Source organism: Urocampus carinirostris, chromosome 11 (genome assembly GCF_059441175.1).
Source record: "Urocampus carinirostris isolate Australia breed hairy pipefish chromosome 11, RoL_Ucar_1.0, whole genome shotgun sequence".
Taxonomy (NCBI): domain Eukaryota; kingdom Metazoa; phylum Chordata; class Actinopteri; order Syngnathiformes; family Syngnathidae; genus Urocampus; species Urocampus carinirostris.
The window spans coordinates 4,797,661-4,808,526 of NC_142359.1; positions in this window are offsets into that span (position 1 = coordinate 4,797,661).

The window sequence follows — 10,866 nt, forward strand, 5'->3', positions numbered from 1 at the left end:
ACTATCAAACAATGCATTGTCTAGGTAGTGGTTCACTTGGAGGGGGGTGGGGTGGGGGTGGGCGGCTACCCTTGCTGCATGTTTAAGCGGCCCTGTCTCATTTCCATAAAGCTTTAACATGTTTCCAAAAGATATGCATAATTACAGGGTCTGTACATAATTGCTCCATACATTGCCGAAAAAAAGCCAGGATTCCGTTCCGCCCGCCCCCCTCCTTTTTTTCTATTGCATTTCCTGTTGGAAAAACAGACAGTTCTCCGGCCCGAACAATTAAAACAATGCCGCTTTCTTGGAAAGGAGTCTCGCTCTCATTATCGTCGTTTTTTTTTTACCCCCCCCCACCTGTCAGAGCGCTTACCGAGGCCTCGGAACCTTGGCATCCCAACATGTTCTCATTTTGTTCGCGTTTGCCCTTCTTCTGCGCTTTCGCCTAAGACGCATCGGCGAAAGGAAATGTAAATAAGATGCGGTCTGCTCCTGTTTTGCTTTCGCGAGCGAAATGAAGCTCGCGAGGCGTCTTAAGGAATCAAAGGAACTCGGAGTCTGTCTTTTCGCAAGGTGCGCGCATTTACTCCCCCGATAACGGCAGGAAATAATACGTTTTGACTTAAAACTAAAAATTTGTATCCTGTCGGAACCAGAACGAAGACAGGACCCCCTTGTGTGCGTTTCTCTTAGTTTTATTTGGAAGAATAGTACCGTATTTTCCGCACTACAAGGCGCACCGTGTTATAAGGCGCACCTTCAATGAATGATATATTTTAAAACTTTTTCCATACATAAGGCGCACCGCATTATAAGGCGCTACAGTAGAGGCTGTAGTTACGTTATGCAACCATTAGATGGTGCCGCGCTAAAGGGAATGTCAACAAAACAGTCAGATAGGTCATTCAAACTTTATTGATAACAAACAAGCTTTCCACAACTCCATTCACTCCCAAAATGAATAAACAGCTGTTTTATTATTTTCTCTGAGGTAAAGCATTTTCGTGACTCATCTTTGAACAACAGCAAGGCATAACATTTTACTTTTCCTCCATTTAGTTAACCTGCAAAACAACGTCTGATACTGTATGGTAAATTAAACGTTAGTGCAATCGCAATATAGTGACACTCGTAATGTGCAAAAACAACAAGTGCAAAACAATAACAATAAAGCCATAACATAATACTTGTAAAATGTATAACGTAAACACACAAAAGAAAAACATAAAGCTCACTCTATAATAATAAATAATAATAATTTCCTTTGTATTGTCATTCTTTGTAACAATGTACACAGAACGAAATGTCGATACACCTGACCCGTTGTAGCGAGCCGATGCAGCCGCAGCCAACAGAGGGCGCCGCCATTTTACCAATTAGGTATCAGCTCCTCATCTACGAATCCCTCGAATTCTTCTTCTGTAGTGTTCGAATTGACCATCTCAGTGAATGGGCCATCCGACACGTCCGGCTCCGTCTCATCAAGGTCGTCATTAATCGAGTCAGTGTCGCTGTTGCCCGGCAGTTCGGGGACAATTCAACAACCCACTGTTCAAGTGTGTCCTCTAACTGTGGCCATCTCGCTTTATTGCCACGGAAACTTTGTTTAGTCTTCTTTACTTGGCGCAGCTCATCCTCATGCTTCCTCCACTTCCGCACCATCGATTCATTAATGTTAAACTCTCTTGCTGCTGCTCTATTTCCGTGTTCTACTGCGTGACTGATCACCTTGAGTTTAAACTCTGCCTTGTAAGCTTGTCTCTAAATAGGAGCCATTTCAGGGTCTTTATACAAACGCACAAATAAAAGACAATCGTTGTTTAATATTTCCTAGTATGCACAGCGCACTTCTTCTTCTACGCGAAAAATGGAGTCGGTGGCTGCTTACCGTAAGTTGCGAGACCTGTCGCGGCTCAAAATTGATCCATATATTAGGCGCACCGGATTATAAGGCGCACAGTCAGCTTTAAAAAAAAAAAAAAAAGATTTTAGGTGCGCCTTATAGTGCGGAAAATACGGTACACACGATCCGTAGATCGCTGGTCGCAGGGAGCAGGTTGCTCAGACGCGGAAGTTGTATTTCTGTGCAGTGTCGAGAGCGGGAAAAAACAGATCTGTGGGGGACCAAAAATAGTAGTCACGTTCAGAAAATGGGTCAGACAGACGGGAATCAGAACAGGAGAGAGTCAGGGTCAAAAGGCTTGCCTAGCGTGAGCTGAGGTTCGCAGACGGACTGACAAATGGTGACAGGAAGACTCAGGTGCCTCGCATCAGTAATCATGACATATACTGCAATAGCTCATTACTAGGCGCTTCGGTTATCACTGATTCACAGATTTGGGCAGGTTACTTAAAAAAAGGAATTAAATGAATGAATGAAACTGTATTTCGGAGGGGACAAAAATGAACTGTCAGGACCAGAACAGAGACAGGTTTCGGAGTAATCCAAAAGTAATTGAAAGTAATCCAGTTAAAGCAGGGGTGTCAAACTCATTTTAACTCGGGGGCCACACGGTAGAACAAACATTCTGTCGGGGGCCGGACTAGTAGATTAAAGAGAAAGAAAAAGAGAGATAAAGAAATAAGAAAGAGGGAGGGAAATGGAGAGAGGGCGGGATGAAGAAAGAAAAAGAGAGAAAGGGAGAGAGCGTGAGAAACAAAAGATGAAAACTCGTGAGAGAGGGGGAAAAGAAAGCCAAAGAGAAATAGAAAGACAGCAGGAGGGAAAAGAGAAAAGAAAGCGCGAAGGGTTTGAAGAGAGAAAAAGAAAAGAGAGAAATGGAAAAAAGGAAGAGAAAGAGACACAGAGGGAAAGAGACAGAGAAGGAGAAAACGAGAGGGAGAGACAGAGAAGGAGAAAACGAGAGAGAGAGAGAGAGACAGAGAAGGAGAAAACGAGAGACAGAGAGAGAGAGACAGAGAGACAGAGAGAGAGACAGACAGAGAGACAGAGAGAGAGAGAGAGAGAGAAATACAAGTACAGTGTCTTTGTCAGAGGCACCTGGCTTTGACTCGTTTTTCTCTTGCGCTTCTCTGAGTGTTGTCTCGCGGGCCGGATTCAATCCCTTAGCGGGCCTGATTTGGCCCGCGGGCCGCCTGTTTGACACCTGTGAGTTAAAGTAACCCTACCAAACCCTGGTTGAGACTAACTTCCGGATTTCGGTATGAAAAACCCTGCACCCTTGAAGGTATGCTCGCGTTTCACTGAAAATATCACGTTGTCAAGTTGTTTTTTTTCAGAGTGCTCGCTAATAACCCGGGGACATTGTACGGGCGAGGGTTGCTGATTCCCTAATGGGCAAGAAAAAAGCCTTCATCCCTTCAATCTCTGTCACGGCGGAGAAGTGGCTATTTACCCAAATTCCCTTAAAAGCTTTCCTTCCTTTAGAAAAAGCACTTTCTCCGTGGTTTTACAGGTCCGCCGGCACGCCAGTCACGCCAACCCTGAATCGACGGCTCCTCGAAACGGTCGCACGACGAGTCGATTGTCACCGACCGTAATGGCCCACGTTCTGGCTTTCATCGTTTTTAACATAAAATGCTATTCTTACTGACACTGTAATTGCCGGACTCTTTCGGCTTGTGATTGTAGAACCTCTAGATCAGGGGTGTCGGACTGGTTTTAGCTGGGGGCCACAAATGCTATAAAAAATCTCACGGGGGCCGGACTAGTTAGTTTAAGAGAAAGAGAGAGGGAGAAAGAGAGAGAGAAAGAGAGGGAGGGAAAGACAGAACAATTAACAAATAGGGAGAACAAAGGAGACAGAATAAAAGTGAGAGAAAAAGAGAGAGCAGAATAGAGATAAGCATGGAGAAGAAGGGGGAAATGAATATAGAAAGAAAAAGAAAGTGAAAAAAGAGAAAGATCAAAAGAATAAGAGAAGTGAAACGACAGAAAGAAAAAGAGTCAGCGGGAGAAAAAGAGACAAAGTGAGGTGAGAGAGAGAGAGAGAGAGAGAGAGAGAAAGAGAGAGAGGTCGAAAAAGGGAAACAAAGAGGGTGAGAAAGAAAGAGAAAAATAGAAAGAAAGAATTAAAGTGTAAATTCGAGAGGGAAAATAGAAAGAGAGAAAGACAGAGAAAAAGAAAGAGTTAGAGTGAGAGAGAAATAGAGAAAAGAGAAAAAGAGAAAGATAAAAAGAATAAAATAAGTGAAACGACAGAAAGAAAGAGTCAGCAGGAGACAAAGAGACAGTGAGGTGAGAGAGAGAGAGAGAGAGAGAGAGTGAAAGAGGTCAAAAAAGGGAAAGAAAGAGAGTGAGAAAGAAAAAGAAAAATAGAAAGAAAGAATTAAAGTGTAAATTAGAGAGAGAAAATAGAAAGAGAGAAAGACAGATAAAAAGAAAGAGTTAGAGAGTGAGAGAGAAATAGAGAAAAGAGAAAAAGAAAGTGAAAAAGAGAAAGATAAAAAGAATAAGAGAAGTGAAATGACAGAAAGAAAGAGTCAGCAGGAGAAAAAGAGAAAGTGAGGTGAGAGAGAGAGAGAGAGAGAGAGAGAAAGAGAGAGAGAGAGAGAGAGAGAAAGAGGTCAAAAAAGGGAAAGAAAGAGGGTGAGAAAGAAAGAATTAAAGTGTAAATTCGAGAGGGAAAATAGAAAGAGAGAAAGACAGAGAAAAAGGAAGAGTTAGAGAGTGAGAGAGAAATAGAGAAAAGAGAAAAAGAAAGTGAAAAAGAGAAAGATAAAAAGAATAAGAGAAGTGAAATGACAGAAAGAAAGAGTCAGCAGGAGAAAAAGAGACAGTGAGGTGAGAGAGAGAGAGAGAGAGAGAGAGAGAGAGAGGTCGAAAAAGGGAAAGAAAGAGGGTGAGAAAGAAAGAGAAAAATAGAAAGAAAGGGAATTAATGTCTAAATTAGAGAGAGAAAATAAAAAGAGAGCAAGACAGAGAAAAAGAAAGAGTCCAGTTTATCTGTGATATCTCTAGTCTGGTATTGTTCCCGTATCTAATTTCGGATTTTAGTTTAGTTTCCGTCTGTTTTTCTCCTGTTTATTATTTTCTCCAGTTTTCGTTCCTGTCTAGTTTCTCCTGTTAATTTTCGATATCCTGATGTGTTATCTATCCTGGCTATCACTTCCTGTCCGGTATCGACCACATCTGTCCGATATCGGGCAATTGTAATCGATCTCGTCGGTCTCTGGCTTCCTGCCCTTCCACGCCAGACCGGCTTCCTAACGTGCACGACTCCCCATTTCCCGTAAAATAAAGGCTTGTGTGAAAACGTCACGCGATTGGGTCCTGCATCTGTTCCGGTTCTGACATGATTCACATCGGTAATCATGACAAACTCATTATTGCCTTAAATGCCACCAGCAGGCGGATCCTATGAGGTGATAAAGTAATATAATAACCGAGCGGGACAGGAGAGCAAAAACCCGGTCGGGGTCGGAAACGAGTTGTAACCCGGGACGTGGTCGGGATTAAAACAAACGGGAGGGAGACAAACGAAAGACAAACGGGAGCAAAGACGGGACAGGCGGGAGTCAGGGTCGAAAAAGGCTCGTCTTGTATCAACAGAGGTTCGGAGACGGACTGACAACAGGGGAGTAGCAGGACTGGGTTTAAATAGGGACAGGGAGCCAATCAGAACCCAGCAAGCGGATCCTATGAGGTGATAAAGTAAGTCAATTTACTCTATCCTCTTTGAAGGCTTACGGTTAGATTGCATTTTAGGCACAAAAGCCGGCTCTTTTTCCCCGACCAGACGTGTATTCAGCAGCAATCTAATAAAGTAGGCGGATGTACTAGTGGCGGCATCCACACGGGAACGTGTCCTTAATGAAGTTACACCAGGGGTCGGCAACCTTTTTCAAGCAAAGAGCGATTTCTTGCATGCTGATCATAACCGAGCGGGACAGGAGAGCAAAAACACGGTCGGGGTCGGAAACGAGTCGTAACCCGGGACGTGGTCGGGATTAAAACAGGTCGTAGCCGGAGACAAACGGGAGCAAAGACGGGACAGGCGGGAGTCAGGGTCGAAAACGGCTTGTCTTGTATCAACAGAGGTTCGGAGACGGACTGACAACAGGGGAGAAGCAGGGCTGGGTTTAAATAGGGACAGGGAGCCAATCAGAACCCAGCAAGCGGATCCTATGTGGTGATAAAGTAAGTCAATTTACTCTATCCTCTTTGAAGGCTTACGGTTAGATTGCATTTTAGGCACAAAAGCCGGCTTTTTTTCCCCGACCAGACGTGTATTCAGCAGCAATCTAATAAAGTAGGCGGATGTACTAGTGGCGGCATCCACACGGGAACGCGTCCTTAATGAAGTTACACCAGGGGTCGGCATCCTTTTTCAAGCAAAGAGCGATTTCTTGCATGCTGATCATAACCGAGCGGGACAGGAGAGCAAAAACCCGGTCGGGGTCGGAAACGAGTTGTAACTCGGGACGTGGTCGGGATTAAAACAGGTCGTAGCCGGAGACAAACGGGAGCAAAGACGGGACAGGCGGGAGTCAGGGTCGAAAAAGGCTCGTCTTGTATCAACAGAGGTTCGGAGACGGACTGACAACAGGGGAGTAGCAGGACTGGGTTTAAATAGGGACAGGGAGCCAATCAGAACCCAGCAAGCGGATCCTATGAGGTGATAAAGTAAGTCAATTTACTCTATCCTCTTTGAAGGCTTACGGTTAGATTGCATTTTAGGCACAAAAGCCGGCTCTTTTTCCCCGACCAGACGTGTATTCAGCAGCAATCTAATAAAGTAGGTGGATGTACTAGTGGCGGCATCAACACGGGAACGCGTCCTTAATTGTCAAGTCAAGTCAAGTCATTTTTATTTGTATAGCCCTAAATCACGAAGAGTCTCAAAGGGCTTCACAGATTGTTACACTATATTACACAAACTATTTTCAACCGACAAGAGGAGTAGGTTATTCATATGCAATGGAGTAGAAGTGAGTTTTAAGTTTAGATTTAAACATTTCCACTGAGGTTGCAGATCGAATCTCAGGGGGAAGAGCATTCCACAGCACCGGTGCCCGGATGGAGAACGCTCTCGAACCAGCAGAAGACTTCTTTGCTCTCGGGATCACCAGAAGACCAGCACTCTCAGATCGTAGGCTTCGGACCGGGACATAGGGGCAAATCAGATCTGAAAGATAAGAGGGAGCAAGTCCATGTATGATTTTGTACAATACTAAGAGAACTTTGAAGTCACATCTTTGGCTAACTGGGAGCCAATGCAGGTTAGCCAAAATCGGTGTTATGTGATCGTACTTTTTTGTCCTGGTTAAGAGCCTCGCTGCGGCATTTTGTACTAGCTGAAGAGACTTGATTCTGGACTTCGGGAGACCGGAGAGTAGTGCATTGCAGTAATCGAGACGGGAGGTAACAAATGCATGAATTATTGTTTCCGCATCAGACTGAGACAGTATTGAACGGATTTTAGCAATGTTGCGAAGATGGAAGAAGGCAGTTCTAGTAATTTGCTTTACATGCATCTCAAAGGATAGATCAGGGTCAAATATGACACCTAAATTTTTAACTGAGTCACTCTGTGTGATGTGACATTTGTCAATGTTCACAGCAGTTTTTGAGAATAAGTCCCGGCATTTAGAAGGACCAATGACTAACATTTCAGTCTTTTCAGAGTTAAGACGCAAGAAATTGAGTGACATCCACTCTTTTATCTCAGTGAGACAGGCCTCCAAATTTCCACAGTTTAGTGTGGAAGATTCCTCCAACAGAAGATATAGTTGAGTGTCGTCTGCATAGCAATGGAAGCTGATATTGTACTTGCGAATAATATCACCTAATGGAAGCATGTAAATGTTGAAAAGTAGGGGGCCGAGCACTGAACCCTGCGGAACACCGCAGGTAACATTAAAGGGCTCAGATGTCGTTTCACCATATTTAACACAGTGCGTCCTATCTGAGAGGTAGGATTTGAACCACGAGAGGACAGCTCCTGAGAGACCAATCCATTTTTCCAACCGTTCTAGTAGGATATTGTGGCGCACTGTGTCAAAAGCAGCACTAAGATCCAGCAGCAGCAAAAGTGATGAAGCGCCAGAATCCATTGACATTAGGAGATCATTTGTTACCTTGATCAGAGCTGTCTCAGTAGAGTGGTTAGCCCTGAATCCAGATTGCATGGATTCAAAAAGGTTATTCTCCGATATGAAAGCATTCAGCTGCTGTGCCACTACTCTTTCGAGTACTTTAGAGAGGAAAGGTAGGTTTGACACAGGTCTGTAATTACTTAATATTTCTGGATCAAGGTTGGGTCGTTTCAGTGTGAGTTTAATAACGGCGGACTTAAAAGCTGCTGGAACTACACCTGAGGAGAGTGATGTATTTATAATATTTAGAACTGAAGGCCCAAGGACGCTAAAAAGACTTTTAATAAGTGAACCTGGGAGCGGGTCGAACTGGCAAGTTGTCGGTTTGGCCGCATTCACCACTTGTTTGAGATCATCAAGTGACAGTTCACTAAAACCGGCCATTTTCCCAGGGCAGCCACCCTGTCGTGCATCTGTAAATTTCAGTCCTTTAATACGTGTGGTACTAACAATATCTTTTGCAATTTCTTCCTGTATGCATTGAATCTTCTTAGTGAAGAAGACCATTAACTCCTGAGCAGAGTGTGTCGAACTGTCTGCGATAGGCTGTTGCCTTGTAAGCGATGCTACAGTGTCAAAAAGGGCTTTGGGGTTGTTCTTTTGAGACGCAATCACCTTCGAAAGGTAGGCCGATTTTGCAGAGGCAAGGGCCGCTTTATACTTTAACAAGCTGTCACACCAGGTTTGATGGAAAACCTCAAGCTTGGTAGCGCGCCATTTTCTCTCCCATTTCCTGCATTCTTTTTTAAGGGTTCTAGTTTCATCAGTAAACCAAGGTGTGCGTCTTTTAGGACGTGATTTTAGTTTTATGGGCGCTATTGAATCCAGCACACTAGTCAGGGTGGTATTGAACTCATTCATGAGTGAGTCAATCGAGCCATTGTATTTAGGAAAGGACGCAACTGCTCCAGGAAGGAGTTCAAAGAGCTCAGAAACTGTGCCAGTGGTTATATTGCGTCCGCTAAATCCCTCATCTTTATTAACTCTACATTTAGTTAGCACCTCAAATGTCACTAAATAATGATCAGAGATAACAGTAGTACACGGTAGCACCATAATGTTTGAGGTTAAAACTCCTTGAGTCAGAATCAAGTCTAGCGTGTTCCCATTTTTATGGGTTGGCAAGTCAACCAGTTGAGTAAAACCAAATGCATCAATTAGAGAACTAAACGCGATAGTAAGTGAACTGTGTGGGGAGTTCATATGAATGTTAAAGTCTCCCATAATTATAATTTTGTCTGCATAGGTTACTAGTTCAGACAAAAGTTCAGCAAATTCGTCTAAGAAAGTTGTGTATGGCCCAGGTGCACGATAGATAGTTATTACATCAATTGACAATTGAGGGGACCGCATCACAAGTTACACCAGGGGTCGGCAACCTTTTTCAAGCAAAGAGCGATTTCTTGCATGCTGATCATAACCGAGCGGGACAGGAGAGCAAAAACCCGGTCGGGTCGGAAACGAGTCGTAACCCGGGACGGGAGAACAGACGTGGTCGGGATTAAAACAGGTCGTAGCCGGAGACAAACGGGAGCAAAGACGGGACAGGCGGGAGTCAGGGTCGAAAAAGGCTTGTCTTGTATCAACAGAGGTTGGCAGACGGACCGACAACAGGGGAGTAGCAGGACTGGGTTTAAATAGGGACAGAGAGCCAATCAGAACCCAGCAAGCGGATCCTATGAGGTGATATACTAAGTCAATTTATTATCTCCTCGTGTCAGATGTTTGACGATACCTTATTTTTAATCATTTTTTCGGGGGGGAACAGTTATTCCTCTTTGAAGGCTTACACTGGGATTAATTTTTCTGAAATGTCACGGTCAGACCGCGCCAGGCCTAAATTGGTCTCTACTGACAATTGGCAGACAGTGATTGCGCTTGGCTGCCATGATGTATTGATGTGCTCCAAAAGACTTCTTCATCCCAGAACAATATACACTGGAAGTAGGGGGGAGAAATTGGAGGGAGAATCGGGTGGGGGGGAGAAAAAAAATACACCCTTTTACAAGATAAAATTACTTTTTCCTACAGGAAGTCAGAAAAATGATAGGAATAATACACCATTCATGGCCTCGGACACCGGCGGGCACGTTTTCTATGCGTTTCCTGCTGCTGACCAGTGCAGAAAACTCTCCAATGTTTAAAAAAATAACAGCATTATTGGGGGGGTATTGAATCCGGTAGCGAGCAATGCGACTTGTAACAGATAAGGACCTGATGGAATCTGTCTTTGCTCTATCTGAGGCCGAAAACGCTCTCCGTAGGAGTCAAATTGACAATTCAAACGGAACGGCGCTTTGCAGGCAATTCACCGTAATCTACATGCCCGCCTCGCCGGCTGGCCCCGGTGAGATTGCATTTTAGGCACAAAAGCAGGACCTTTTTTTCCCGACCGGACGCGTATTCAGCGGCAATCTAATAAAGTAGGCGGATGTACTAGTGGCGGCATCGACACGGGAACGCGTCCTTAATGAAGTTACATCAGGGGTTGGTGACCTTTTTCAAGCGGAGAGGGATTTCTTGCCTGCTGATCATAACCGAGCGGGACAGGAGACAGGAGAGCAAAAACACGGTCGGGGTCGGAAACGAGTCGTAACCTGGGACGGGAGAAGAGAAGTGGTCGGGATCAAAACAAGTCGTAGTCGGAGAGAAATGGGAGAAAAGACGGGACAGGCGGGAGTCAGGGTCGAAAAAGGCTTGTCTTGTATCGACAGAAGTTCCCAGACGGACTGACAACAGGGGAGTAGCAGGACTAGGTTTAGATAGGGGACAGGGAGCCAATCAGAACCCAGCAAGCGGATCCTATGAGGTGATAAAGTAAGT